Source organism: Vanessa cardui, chromosome 14, assembly GCF_905220365.1.
Source record: "Vanessa cardui chromosome 14, ilVanCard2.1, whole genome shotgun sequence".
NCBI lineage: Eukaryota > Metazoa > Arthropoda > Insecta > Lepidoptera > Nymphalidae > Vanessa > Vanessa cardui.
Window position 1 is genome coordinate 10060431 of NC_061136.1, and position 16049 is coordinate 10076479.

Consider the following 16049-nt stretch of genomic DNA (forward strand, 5'->3'; position numbering starts at 1 on the left):
CTCCTTGATAGTATTGACATTCCAAACCATTGGTTGTATTGAGAATTAGCAAGGAAATAAATACTATATAACCTGAAATATTGACAACCGATTTACGGTGATACGCCATTTTGATACGTGTTGCGTTTAAGTTTAATTATTATTACAGTCAATTTCGCATGTCATTATGTGACAATTCACGCTCGATTTTTGCCTAAGGTGAAACATAATTGCGAAATTACATTTCAAGAATAAGTTTGTAGGTTTTTACATGAATAGAGTATATTTTTGATTTTCATTTTGAATGATTTGCCTTCGGTGAAGCTGCGACTTGGAGTTCTAGTTGCTTATAAATACTTTATAAACAGAAAGAGATAGTATTCACGTCTAATAAATCAATGTTTATCAACAATACTACCAATTAATTACAAATTTGTCTAAACACTATGTACGTAATACGGAGTTATAATCTAGAGACTTATAATCGATTCGAATTTTAAATTAATTTTAAATTTAATAAATAATTTCTGTTAAAAGCAAACCAATTTTAATTATAACACAATTACTTTAAGAACGAAATAATTATACATATCTATTTTATTTGATCGTCTAATCTCTACTTAACATTATAAGGATCAGATCGCAAACACCGTCGAGTTCCGTATAAAACACTTTCGCAATCTTTTCAAAAGCAAACGATACTTAAAACGTGCCTTCGTATAAAAGCGCATCGCTTTTATTTCTATTAAGTCCAACAAGAGTTGACCAAAAATAAATCACTGACGACAACTCTATCTTTGAAACAACAAAGCATTCGCATTCGCAACGATTATTATCTCTAAAACAAACTTAATGCATTTACGGCTAGTAGCGACACGGTCTAGAGACATTTTACTAACCTACCAATTAAACAATGCGCTTATTCTGATATTTATAACCGGGATATAGAGTTTAATTTCATTCGTCCCATCTATGTTATTGCGTATGAGTATAAACCAAATTGTATTTGCTGTTGGCTTGAACCTTAATTCCATAAATATAAGTTCTATATTCGTTTGTTTCGTATAAATAATATGTGGGTTAATAAATAGTAAGAGCCAGTCGTGATCAAGGATCGTGATTGCAACACCGCACTGCGTGCCCTTTGGACACGGGTTCCGTACCCGTGAAAAATCACTTGTACATATGCAAGCTGGCTGCCTCCCTGCGCGACGTTCTAATCTATTGCACCGACAGCAAAAACTTTCATCTCGCCGTGCAAGAAATATTAATTGTAATTAACATTAAATGCTAGTTAATTAACATGTTAATCTAAAAATACATTTGACGTAAATTTTTCGCAATTTATGCATATTTCTTTGTATGTAATTTGCGTTACTAGGTGGTTTTCGAACAGGAAAAAAATATATTTTGTACACTTTATTTTAACAATATAACATAAAAATGTAAGGCAATGAAACCTCGTGAACATTGCCTTAAGACTTTTCAATACTCGTTAATACAAATAAATCTCATGAAGCTTACTTACTAAAACAATATAATGTTATACAACCTAGAGTAAAAAGTATAGTATCAAATTAACTAATATGAAATGAATAATATATCATCGATTTATTTATAAACGCGAAAGTAACTCTATATGTCTGTCTGTCTCGCTTTTACGCCAAAACTACTGGAACGAATTAAATGCAATTTGCTACACGAATAGTCCAGAGCCTGAGAAAGAACATAAGCTACTTTTTGGACAACAAAGAGACCTCTTTGTATTCTAATCATCAACGTAATATTTATATTCTCTTGGTATATATGGCAATAAATAAGTGAATATAGTCTAAGAGCACTTTAACTGGAACGAAAGATTCAACTTAACAGCTCAATTTCGTTCAGCGCAGTTCGATATGTTGTGATGGTATCGATAATGTCAAATGCTTATTTATTTAACATTCGAACACCGAAGTGCGACCAGTAAGGCGCACAAGGGATCATAAAACATTATGGCTCTATTCTATTCGATACGTGATAACTCCTGGAGCATTTGTTCGGTGAATTTTAATGTAGGGCTCACTGGTGCCAGCCTGACACCGATTGACTTCCGGGAAGTATATGACGATTACAGATTTTTTTATTTATATTTAAGACTTCGCGATTTATTTCAAATCATTCGTTCGTTCTATTTATAAATTCGATTTAATTATCTTACTTTCATCGTTTTTTTTTTTATCGACAATTTAGTTTTCAATGTTGTGTTTTTTTTTTTAATATCGCATGCGTAGAATAAAAAGTAATTTAATAAAACAAAATTATATTAATATTATAAATTTAAAAGTAACTCTGTATGACTGTATGTCGTTCTTTTAGGACCAAATTGCTGAAACGAATTTAATGAAATTTTGTATGAAGCAAACTTGAACACCAAGAAAGGACTATGCTACTTTTTGGTCTAACACATGCCAAGCAACACTCTAAAACGAGTGAAGCCGGCGACTACTATTGTTCAAGATCAAATGACATTATGCCAAATAATCATTTAGTTTATGATTTGGTCAATAGATGGCGTTACATGTATTTTACATCGCGCTATAGAAATGTTTTTTCTAAAGTACAATACAATTTTTGTAATTTCATAAAGTGAGAACAATTACACTATCTGACCAGCAGTACATACTCGGTGGTTTTATTTTGAAGTCTCACAGTACCAATACTACCGGGTATCAGCCCTAACAACTATTAATAAATATTTTTGAAATAAATAATGATAAAAACAATAGTAAGTGAATAATGAATAATTTACATGCGTTTTTAAACTTCTGTCTTATCATGCAAGTTTTAAGAAGGGATCGATTTGTCAATTTAATAAATTCAATTGTCAACGACATTTATATATGGTGTTGCTAGTGCGAATGTGGTCGCTTACTTTTTGCCACAGCACTATTTATAGAATATTTTATGTGTTGTCAACAAATTATCACCGGCATACATAATTAATAATACGAAATAAAGCATCTTCAGGTGCTAAGAATTATTTATATAAAACCTTCATTAAAAATACTGCTTTAAAATAGTACAATATTCCTCGTGTAGGTACATATGTAAAACATTACTCTTCACGTTTAAACCGCTGAATCGATTCGGGTGAAATTTTGGTATGGATATACTTTGAATTCAAGAGAACATTATAGGTTATTTGTTATTACTTAGATCATAATTTCAGAGTGTAAACAGTGTTTAAAAGTTTGTTTGGAGAATCAATCATTTCTTAAGTAAGGAATATGAAACTGAGTAAAAATCAACTTTTTGTAAATAAAATTATGTTTGTACTTTATTGACTAATCAGGTTCAAAAGAGGAGTAACTTTTTAAGTACCATCGTATAGGATGTATGTCAAATAAGGCTGTTAAAACCGCGCATTCCACTACTGTATAATAAGTGTTTTAATAATGGAACAAGCATTTATACGCCTATTAAATTTATTAGATATAAGACTTGAATTATAAATATAAGTACTTTAAAACTAATAAAAATGTTCGATCTCTCCATTAAGTCGATATATGTTTGTTATAAAATTGCGTGTTTGAAATAATAATTATATTTCGATAACTACGTGACACCTCATTGTTGGATTTTATTAACGGTTATTTTTTATTGAATATTAATATCTCTAATAGACCTTAACTAAATTGTTTATGCACAATCACGCCTTCGTAGTCTTATTATAAAGTAAAGTAAATTTAACAAATTCACGAAATACGAAACGTGATAGTCGTGTTTCAGTTACTATTGAAAACGATTGGATTTAGAATATCTTTGAATATTGAGCCGAGGTTTCCCTGTGGTTAGAGCGCGTACATCTTAACCGATGAATGCGGGTTCAAACCCAAACACCACGAATTTTCACGTTGTCCGAGCTGAGATGGCCCAGTGGTTAGAGCACGTGCATCTTAACCGATAATTGTGGGTTCAAACCCAGGCAAGCACCACTATATATATGTGCTTAATTTGTGTTTATAATAAAACTCGTGCTCGGCAGTAAAGGAAAACATCGCAAGTAAGCCTGTATGTGTCTAATCTCAGAGAAATTCTGCAACATGTGAATAACCTAACTAACCCGAATTGGAGCAGCATTGTGGAATATGCTCTTTACCATCTCTTCAAAGGCAGAGGAGGCCAGCAGTTGGATATTTACAGGCTGTTATTATAATTATACATTAATATTTCTTAAATTTATATGAATGAGTTATCCAACTTTTATATGTTTATTAATCTGTATTGATATGGTTATAAACTATACCCATGACATAATATAGTCTTGGGAAGTAACTGAATCCCGACATACAGCTTATGTTGATACATACATTAATAATAATTATATTTGATGCTATCCGAAGTATCACCAACTAATAATTAATGTTAAGCAATTTAATTTAATAAAACTGTAAAATACATTAATCGGTGTAAACAGATATATATTTTCCATAAAAAGTTATTTACTTTAATTAAATAATTTAATTCTTATCTGCAACACTTATAGCTGATAGTAAATGTTTTATTACTAGCAATCCTAATTATTTTTTTAATTAAATACCTGAAATATACACTTTATAATTTCATATTATACTCATACAAATATGAAACGGATATTATTAACATTTATAGACAATTTGATTTGTATTAATTTTATAAGCATTATAGGTATTAGTTTAAATGTAACTAACAATATCAGAATATAAACAACACAAAGGTTTTATAATTAATAATGATTACTATTAATATAACTATTTTTTTTAATTACAAGTATGTATATGCATATGAAAATTAGTAAGTATTAAGAACTCACTGTATATCTCTGAACATTCAACATAGTTTGATACGATGTCCCATAAGGACTTCAGACAAATTTCGATCGTATGCCACGGTGACTTTAGGTTATGTTGATCAGGTTTCACGTTTCAGGTTTGTCTTTATTTGGTTTGTTTCGACAAATCCCATATATTACTGACAAAATTTGTTTTTTACGAGAATAGTTTATATTTAATAAGTAGTGTAAATGCTTCTAATGTTGTAGATATTAATTATATATGATCCTTAATTGACCGATTGGTTTAGGAAAACATGTCAGCCAAAGCTAGTGATACGTATATTGAGACTGATTTAATTACCAATGGAAACCAATATTAAAATTTGTAATGATTAGTGTAATTTGGTTACTTTTAAAAAAATGTTTTTTTAGATCGAACTGGCACGTTTATTCAACATTAAAAGTATCAAGATAAGTATGTATGATATGTTGACAAACAATAAAGAACACTAACATTCTGTATTGTATAATTAAAATTAATTATAATTATAAATTAAACATTATTTGATTATCCTAGTATCCGTAGAATTGGGATATACATAGTTAATCGTTCGTTAGCATACCAATCTGCATGCGTAACGCCGAATGATGGCCAACAGTAATTAATAATTTCAGTTCTGAGTAATTAACGTTGAAAACAGACTTTGACGACGACGGTAAAGCAGAAAACAAAAGAGTGCAACGTGATGTACATTTCATTCATTATGTTATTGCTATGATCTTCTGTTATTAAAAAAATCTTAGTATATTTGGAAGATTTATAAATAAGTTTGAAATTTAGCTATATTATTATGATGTGATAATAACTCTTTTTCTAACCGTTAAACAATCGAGATAGTTTGATTCCCGGGAAGAACATAGGTTAGTGTCACGCAAATTATTATATTATATTATGTTACTAATGTATTTCAAGCACTTAATCAATTACGTAAATCCTTACTTGTAATTAGTCATTTTAATAGCATGATTTCCAATAACAATTTTGAGTTAGACTAAATTTTAACAGATGCGGTCATTTTTTTATGACCAAAGCAATATTTTTTTGTGAAAATACATTTTTTCTTAAGTGACATCATTGAGATATTATTTCACTATAAGATTTTTCTCAAACGTTATTTATTTATAGAAAAAACGTTTGCACTCATAGAAATTTACCTTTAATAAATAATATGAAATATACAATAATAATCATAGTATGGAACTATGTGAATGTTAATAATGCCATTAAATTATAATAATGATAGTTTAATGACCGGGCTATGTCTGCTTCATCAACATCGTTTAATACTCAATAAAGTAACTAAGTATGACATATTTTTTGCGATTATTAGTCATTATTAATGTATGATGAGACCTTTACGACTAATTTAAACGCTGTAATACTTTTTAATAGAATTCATTTGGGACGTTGAATGACGCAAACAACATACCACCCACGAATATATAGAATAGTGTCTTTATAATCCCATCAATTGTTGATGATAATCATGTCCATACACAATTGATACAGACAAAAGTACATTCAAATTTAGCAGGGTTATTATCAAAACAGTGAAATTACAATTGCAAGGAACTTTGTGAATTCTTCAAATTTCATACAACTTTATGGAAGGGAAGTAATTGAATCTACGATGATGTACAATCGATATATATTCTATAAATATAAAAAAGGAGTATGCATTCACATTAATGACTGTAGTCGATGCATTTGTATGGGCTAATTTTGTTTTATGTTATATGTGATATATCCATGCTTTGAATTAATCCACAATTATCGTAAATATATTTATATCTTCCGGAAATGAGAACTCTTTAATAAAGTCGATATGTGAATTATTCCTTTCCGAGGCAGTATAATGTACAATATAAACAGCGCGAGAAGGCTCTATCAATCACGTTCTTTAGATAATAAAAATATAATCAACCTTTATATCTCGTTACTGCGGTAACTAACTGACGAAGATACGGTTCATTTATTTTCACGTATTGGTAATTATGTAACACATCATAAAACAAAAACAAAGGAATCTGAAAAAAAACCTTAAGGGTTGTGTGAAAAAAACATAACGATGCATGGAGCTATTAAAGTTTTTATAATAAACAGCTGAATGTGTTTCTATTGTAAAGTAAGATTAATTATTAATAAATAAACACTTCTCCTTTTAAAGTTACCGTATTAATAAACATGCTTACAAAATCGCTGCTTAAGAAACAATCAAGACTACGAGGCTTATTTTAATAGTATAGCGTAGTTAGGCATAAATTAATACGTAGGTATTAGTTAGTTATATGTAGTCAATGTAGTCGATTTGCTATAATCGAGGTGCTGAATAATTTGTTGACCATTATTGATATATATATAAATTATAAAAAATGTGTATAAATCTTCTAAAATTAATTTTTTTTTTTAAACATTGCCGTAACACTCACGAAATAAATCATATTTCATCGGAATTATTTCAAAATCCCCGGTCACACCTCCGAATAATTCGTGATCGACACGCGCGAACCTTCCCTCAATTATTTGTCAGACACATTGATATGCGAAATGACGCCGAGTTTCGCACGTTGCATACATACGATTAAAAAATCGTCGCTGTAGGTGACCGGAGTGTAGTCAGATTTAATTTAATAGATATAGCGTCACATACCGACTCCTAATTGTCTAATTTGTAGCGAAAACAAGGCATGGTTTGACGGGCGAATATATTACTATGGTATGCAGAAGGACTTTCTTTTGGAGCGGGAAATAAACAAGACCCGTAGAGCATAATAAGCAGGATTACGATTTTAGGCCTTGTTTTAAGGTGACCTCTTAGACAATGCTACCACCACTAACTTAGATCACGTAGGCAATTTAGTCGATAACACAGACAGAGCCAGTAATTTATAAAATACACTTCAAATATCTATCAAATCATCGCATTTGTATCGTCAAAGGAGCAATAATTGGGCAATAAAAAACTATATCACATACCTTTGTATACACCAAATACGAATATTAATGATTAACTAAATAATTCATAGCGTCAACTATAATTTTCAATAGTAGATATGCCTCCACTCTAATATAACGGTAGATGTTATTTAAACAACACCACATCACGACGCCGGGACTATTTTAAGGTTCGATAACAAAACGCCTTTTAACTTTCAAGTCACAGCGCCGATCCGTTAAACATTATATCGCTTCAAGACCTAGGTAGCCTAGCGTTTTAGGGCGAAAAGTAATCAAAATTTCCTATTGTTCCACCGCCTAGTGCGTTCGAGCATTTATATTCTCTGTATGTTTGATAGCACCAGGTATAAGTCGTCATACCACACGGGTGGGCTGAGAATTGATACCTAACACCGTAAAACTAGTACTGACTATGAATACGAAACTTATATGAATGTCCTAAGCTTACTAATGAGTGATTCATGCTCATTAGTCTTGTTGAATCAATTGTTTGTGTATATTTAACTTGTTTATTTACAACTGATTCCGTAATCCGATTTTGATACAATCGTAAAAATACCACATAAGAAATTGTAATGATAAAAATGCTATCTAAATCTAATAAGGCTAATTGCGAGCGGTGAAATTGAATATTAATGAAATAAAATAAAACGAATAAAATGTTTTATGATGAATCAGATAAAAATGTTCTGTGTAATGAATTAAAAAATATATATCTGTTGAAAAAGAAACTCAAGTCGTAAACAATGTAAATTAAGTGTCATCTGATAAAACATATTACGATTACAATTTAAACTGGACATCGACCATTTCCGGTCCGATATCAATAAAAACCACCTTTCCTTAAAGAAACCAACTGAATAATACAAAAATATTCCTCCATTATTACACCACTTGAATATTAATAAACGTAAGTGCCTTAATTTTATAGTCGATGTTAACACAATCAAGATAACATCCGCCACAGGAGCCGATGGTACGTGGTCGTCGTATGTCGACTTTGATTTATGACTTCGGTAAAATTTGACACAGGACGTAGATGTTAAGTTAAAATTTTTATCTCAATTTGCTGGGACTCCGCTCGTGGCAGTCGAATTTACGTCTTTCGATTTATTACGCTCTATAAACATCGCCAAACTAAAACAAGCATGTTCTCACAGCGGTAAAATAAAGACAAAAGACGACACCCATAAATCGCTGCTGAAAAGTAACCAAAGCATTATACAGTTGCATAACAGTACAGTAACAGTAAATAAAAAGAGGCAAAAGGAGCAAAACTGCACGAAACTGTGCGCTTTTAAATACGGACGACGTTGAGCGCGGGTAAGGCAAAGACATTTATGTTCACTAAACAAGTAGTAAAAGTCACTACTTGAGCGTTTTTATGGCACTCATAAATGTCAGATTGTGCGCCGGGGTTTAGCGGCCGCACGCTCGGGACTACCCGAACGTTTGAGGCGCCCCTTAATTGATTCCACGCGTTTTTCAATTTGTTCGCCTTAATGATTTCGTTTACATATTTTTATGACAATCGTATATCGTTTGTTACACCTGCTTCTTTTCTTTTTTTTTCAGGTGAGCGTTTTGGTGCTTTCGTTTATAAAACGGTAATCCAGTTTTAAGGTGAGTTTTATTTAAATACATCTTTAGTATTATCAAACAAAATATTTTCCATACATCCCTTGTTTGTTGTTACGTTCAAAATTTCTATAATTATTCATCGCATGAAATGGTATAACAAGAACGTCGACTGTAAAAGGAAACGGTGAGTTTTCACCGCAGGCTCACTATGCAAATTATTGCATCATTAAACACCTTGCTCGAGCTTTTGCGTTAGATTGACATTGGTAATGTCACTTATCTCGCTAACTCGGGTTCTAGTCCAACCTATCAAAACGAACTAGATTTGCTTTCAATATCTCATTATAAAGAATTTATTACTTTTTTTTTTCGAGACTAGCATCTAAGACCGTCTCTGTCTAGTTCAGCGATTTCTACCCATTATAGAAGAACGTATGTACGTACCTAATTGTAATATATTACTAAAGATACTAATAATAAAATAAAATATTAGAACTTTTGGACTATAAGACGTTTCGAAATTCAAGTCAGATTCTTCAAGCTTAAGGAACTTCGTAAACATTTAAGAGCGATACAAGAAACAACAAGTCACAAACTAAAAGTCCGTTTGCGACGATTGTTTTATCCTAACCGGGATATAGCTTGGCTTATCTCTTTTCTTTATCCCTGCCAACATAACCTATAATAAAACTATCTTGGATTTATATCGAATCACGACAACCTATGAGCTGTTTCTTTTCACATATATGTTCATAAGCATCACACACATCAATAAATAATAATCATAAGTAATCGCTGTATGATAAATGTGTATTAAAATTTCTTCGTTACAATTTTTTTCATGAATATTTATTTATTATTGTATATGAATAGTCTTGTAATGTATTGAAATATTCTAGTAATATTGATTTCGGCATATATTTTTAAGTAGATATAATTTGAAGTTAGTCATTTCTTTATATATACATGTAGTTATGTACCTACAGTTCATCAGTTTATTGAAACTCGGCTAGTCATAAAACTACTACACTAGTTTATTTCGTTATTGCTATAAAATAACTATCGTATCAAATGAAATGCACTTTTTTTACGTCTAACTAGTTGTCTATTACTAAGGTTAGATTTACCGCTCGTGGATTTGTTCCACCGGATGCATTTGATTGGCATTTGTTCAATTATAGTAAAAGGTGTTCGCTGTCTTGTCTTGTTTGTTAGAAGTTGATAGGGCGAACTTGGTATTCGTAACGCGTGACACTGGTAACGGTTTAGCTATAGGCTTATAAAGAGCTATACGTATTTATTTATAGTAGTATTGGATTTTTAATTCAATCAAAATTAATGACTGATCATAACTAGGCGTAGACTCGTGAACATATTTTGAGATGCGTTCAAATAGTTAAATAAAAACTTTTTGATCTTGATGTTATTAATAAATTACTTAGAATATATAATTATAATTAGCATTGTTGATCATAAAGATATAAATATTATGTGTTGTGTTTTGATAATTTTTTGCCAAAAATTTCAAATGATTCGAATAGGCTAAATATTTCCTAACGTTTTGTTGACAGAACTTAGTGATATACCTGCTTTTATTGCTCAAATTAACCGCATCTCAATCGGCGTATTTTTTTTATTTAGTTATGAATAAAACTATTAACATTCCACTCATAAATCACCACAACACTCATCATAAGAAATATGGACCAAGTAAGTAGTCACTACTACTACTCAATGATTAGTCCTCTGATCTGATGAAACAACGTTACTCTGTTAATCTAATGCAATAATACCACAATTTTTTTATTTACTGAGTATGCCTCTATTCTATACTCGTATAGAATAGAGGCATACTCATGGATACGCCACTCTGAGGACCTAGGTTCGATTCCAGGCCGAGTCCATGTAGATAATCATTAGTTTTCTATTTACTTGCGTCTGGGTGTTTGTAGTACCGTCGTTACATTTGATTTTCCATAGCACAAGTGCTTTACCTATTTGCATTGGGATCAGAGTAATGTATGTGATGTTGTCTCACTTGTCTCACTATTAAGAGTGTGACAGTACAATTAGTTACAAGTTTTATGATTCAAAAATGAACAGACTTATCTGTCTTTTAGGTCAAGTAAGCTTCTCATCGACCAATCTACAATCTTGATACTTTTTTATTATTTATATAGTATAATAAATCAAGTGAAAATAAAAGTGTTTTCACTCAAAGATTATAGTCTAGTTCTTCATATATGTTTATGTAGTTGTATATATTAAGAGACGTGATAAACATTCGATATGCCAGTCACTTCGTACTAACGTTATTCGTTTTGATAAAATCGCAATGTTGAGACAATGACAATAAAATCACGATAAAGTTGCGGTGTTCTCTGAATATAAGTGATATAACTTCTATAACTTTGTTTCCCGAACGTATTTCTCTCGCAATAAACATAGAAGAAAATACTCGTTACTTTCACGACGACTTTCAACTATAACGACTATATATTTTTTTCTTTTATTATACTGACGTAATTTTTATTGACTTTAATAAAATATAAATTTTCAATATTAATAAAAAAAGGAATGGTATTCCACCAATAATCATACTACCAATGATGTTGTAGTAAACAGATATATTATTATTAACGCGCAAAAAGTGTAGACTAGCCTTTAGTTGTTTTCCGTAGTAATACGTTATAATACATCATAATTACGTAGTAATACGTTTTGCGTAATTAAAACATCTAGTTATCCCTTTTACTTATTGTTTTTATCAAGCTATCCTTTTTACTTGTAACGAAATGTAAAATAAACGGTCCCCGGTGCGACACACTTTTTTCTGTCTTTTAGTATGGGTATAACATATCTGTAACATATATATATGTAGGTATGTCTCTTTGATAGGTTTCTTAGTCTGTCACGATTATCTTTAGCTGTTCTGTTGATACTTATTCGCTCGTGATCTAAGATCACACAATTCTACCCATTTAAATGTAAATGTATCATTTAATCGTATGAATTGAAATTTGACAAATATCTATATTTCCACTCAAAAATATGCGAAAATAATAATATAGGAGATTGGTCAAATTACTTTACGCTTTAATAAATTTTAATATTTCACCTAAATTCACTCGAGTCAATATACGAGATGCTGTGATCAAATACAAAATGAGATTTACGCTACGAGAAGAAACTCAATACAGTTTTACTAAATCAGGCAAGTGCCAGCACTTTCTACTCCTTGCAATTCTATTTGTCATCTCACTACGTGCGATTATTACATGAATACTAGATTATATCTAGATTCAATACAAGACGATTTCCAATAAATATACTAGGAATGCGTATTTACGGAAATAGAATATTTTACCTATATTATCATTAGGATAGAATAACATCAATGCTTTTTTATTTATTAAATATCGCACACACAAAGTTTATATAATATATAGTTATATATCAATATATAAGAAGTTATGGATTGACGACCTTCGTGATCGAGAGGTGTGTACACCGGTTTTTATGGATACGCCACTGCGAGGTCCCGGGTTCGATTCCCGGCCGATTCCATGTAATCTTGGGTGTGGGTGTTTGTAGTACCGTCGTTACTTTTTATTTTCCATAACACAAGTGCTTTACCTACTTACATTGGGATCAGAGTAATGTATGTGATGTTGTCTCACTTGTCTCACTATGGATTATATAAAAGGTTGTTAAAACACTAACTGGACAATTATTAAGAAACATTATTCTAATTACTAAAGCTATTGAATTCATTTTCACATCGTTAGTAACAGTTTACATTTATCAAAGAATCAATTTAAAGCTCGTGTTAAATCAATGCTAGTAAAAAAGCACCCTTTTCTTTATTATACTTAAGGTATTAAAAAAGTAGTAGTAGTATTTATTGGTTTTTACAAAAATCTGATTTACAAAGATATATATTAATTTTACAATAATTTTATATGAAAAATAATAAATATTAATAAAAATACTACTTAATAATTAAAGTTTAAAGCTATATATTACTATTAGTGACCACCACTTGAATAAAGATGTTTTAATTTGTTAACGATGCAAGAAGTGTGACAATTAATCACAGTTCAAAATGATTATACTTAGAGTTAAAATAATTCAAACAATTTTGAATACTAAGTACCTAGATATTGCAAATTAACTTGCAGTATTTGTAGCATAAGTTTTATAGCGAAGAGAAGTGAGCGTTAAATGTCGTTTTACGACCTTTGGTTTGCGAATGTTAAGTGGAACCATGGGAATAGACTTCAACAGTGGTTACAGATGACCTGTGGATGAAGTCATGATAGATAAATACTTAAATTATGACCCTTTTATTTACAAATGATATTCACAAACTGCGTTTCATTTAATTAAAAATTTAATAATAAATTTTGAAATGCAGATAATATAGATTTATAAAGACGTTGAAATATAATAAAATAAATGAAACAAAGTCGCAGTCGTCCCATAGTATAATATCGCCATTGAAAATGTTTTCGCTTGCAACATTTTCGATTATCTTATCTAAAGGCTGTCGTGTTGAAGGCTTGAGATAATTCCAGAATCGCTTGCTTCGTGCGTGGTTCCTTTAACAGAATTACGTGAAGAATTAAAGGAACAATATTGAAAATAGCTAATCACCGGCGCATAGGCGCGTCGGGGAACCAATCGTAATGGCGCGAGAGTGCATGTCCGCGATCGTAGCTACGATAGCATTGTGCGGCCTGCGCAAGCGCCGATCGCGTCGCCGATTGGGGAACCCTGTCGCTTACGTGTCGCCTCTCGCCCCTATCTTACCCCACATCGCACGCAAATTATAATCGATACCATTATTGTAATATCCGACTAACATTTGCACCTCTATTGTTTCTCATCTTAACCTCTTTGTCTTAGAGGAAGGCCTTTCTAGCTATTTTAATTGTCCGTGTCAACAATACAGTTATATTTTTTATCATTCTCAGCGTTATAATAAGCTTGATAATGACGTGTGGACTTGTTAATTGATCGTCCACGGGTCATTAGTGTTCGCTTCTGACAAACAGTTCGCTCGTATCAGCGACGATGTCCAATTTAAGAAGCCGTCGCGTCTACACGTACTTGACAGGTGAGTTGTCGTAAAAAAAGCGTATTTTCTTACGATGTTTATATAATTTCCAAGTAACCTTTGGAAGGCATCGCTTTTGGCGCGTTCATACATCGGGTTAAATTCACATGGCCAAGAATTATGATTTAATAGCAATAAGCTGCCAGCTCTTATAGTCATTACGCTTAAAATATTGTAATTGGATAATTTGTCTGATTTTTATCTTTTCAATTACGCCTGTGACTCGTTTTATTTTATTAAAATATTTATCGAGCGTAATTTTACATTACATATTAACTCGAATGTTTTTATTGGCGCCTAATGAACAATTATGTAATTTGGATATAACTTTTTCTTTTCACTCGCTTGCGTATATATAAACACACACTCGTAATACATTATATATGTATATAGATACCAATATTTCATTACACGAAACATTATAATCGATTTCTTTCTCAGCACAATCAGAACGAGATATGGGCGTGTGCAGCCGCCACTGTCCTCATAAATCTCGCCACTTGCAAATTTATTGTTCCAACTCATAAATACTGTGTAGCTGTAAAGTCTTCATTCGTATACTCAATAAGATTGTCTCAATCAGAGCTCGCCATATAAGTAGAATGCGAGCGAAATATAGTCGTTAAATTAATGAGTAAAGTTCCAGAACACTGATAATAATTTAATTTTTTTTAAATACGTGTCACTTATTTTTTTTTGTTATCATTTTCGAAGTGAATTAACTTTAATTAACTATAGAAATAATTAAACAAGCTGTTAATGAAGTTATTAAGAAAGTAATTAATTATATTAGTAGTGTCATTAATAGATCTGATCGGCTTTCCAGGTTGACCAATTATGACTAGTCTAGACTATAAAATTTCCAAACAAATGAAGAAACAGGTGAAAGTTCGTATAAACAAGGTCAGTGTGCTAAGGCATCACGCGAGACACAACAGCTGTTACGTAAAAGAGCGTTAACGGCTCCGAGCTATAAATTGACACGATATAAGGTCAGGGTCCCCATATATACGTTCAGTGCTCGATGCACTACACCGCAAAGTGGTCATTCGTTTCAAATAAATTACCATGTAATGGCACGTTAATTTGCATACTCTGTCCAACGTTGCCGCAATCTCAACACTGCAAAAACAACTCTATATTCTCCTCCTTAAAATATGTTTCTCATGATATGTTCGATTTCATTCAAAAGCTCTGACTGTGGCGCTGCTGTAGCGGACAAACTGAGAACTACATGCTTTTTTGGAAGTTCAAGCACCATCCCAGAGATGGCGTTAGAATAGCGTTAAGCTTGTTGAGGTACGCTAAGGGTGGCGCGAGGGTGCAAATGGTTCGTGCTAAAGTTATAAGGGTGACTCGCAATAATATTTAACTGTTTTGTACGATTTCGTAGAGATGGCGTGACTGTATGTGCGTGATAAAAGGAATCTAAATTACTTCTAGATACGTTTACAACTTCGAAACCGAAAATATTTCCTTTTCTAAACTTACCTTTTAATAAAGTTTGATATTTTTGATAGGTTTAATAATATTGACATGATACGTGAAAATTATTG

General features: G+C 31.5%; 1 protein-coding gene across 2 annotated transcripts in view; it reads left to right on the forward strand.

Annotated features, from left to right (window-relative positions):
- The window catches only part of LOC124535088 (homeotic protein antennapedia-like), a 166734-nt gene that overhangs the window by 60491 nt on the left and 90194 nt on the right, over window positions 1-16049 (forward strand). The window contains exon 2 of one of the 2 annotated variants that reach the window (XM_047111142.1): window positions 9369-9416. The exons of the other annotated variant lie outside the window; for it this stretch is intronic. The gene's annotated coding sequence lies outside the window, so the exon portion shown is untranslated. The remainder of the gene's footprint in view (window positions 1-9368; window positions 9417-16049) is intronic. 2 annotated transcript variants of the gene reach the window in all.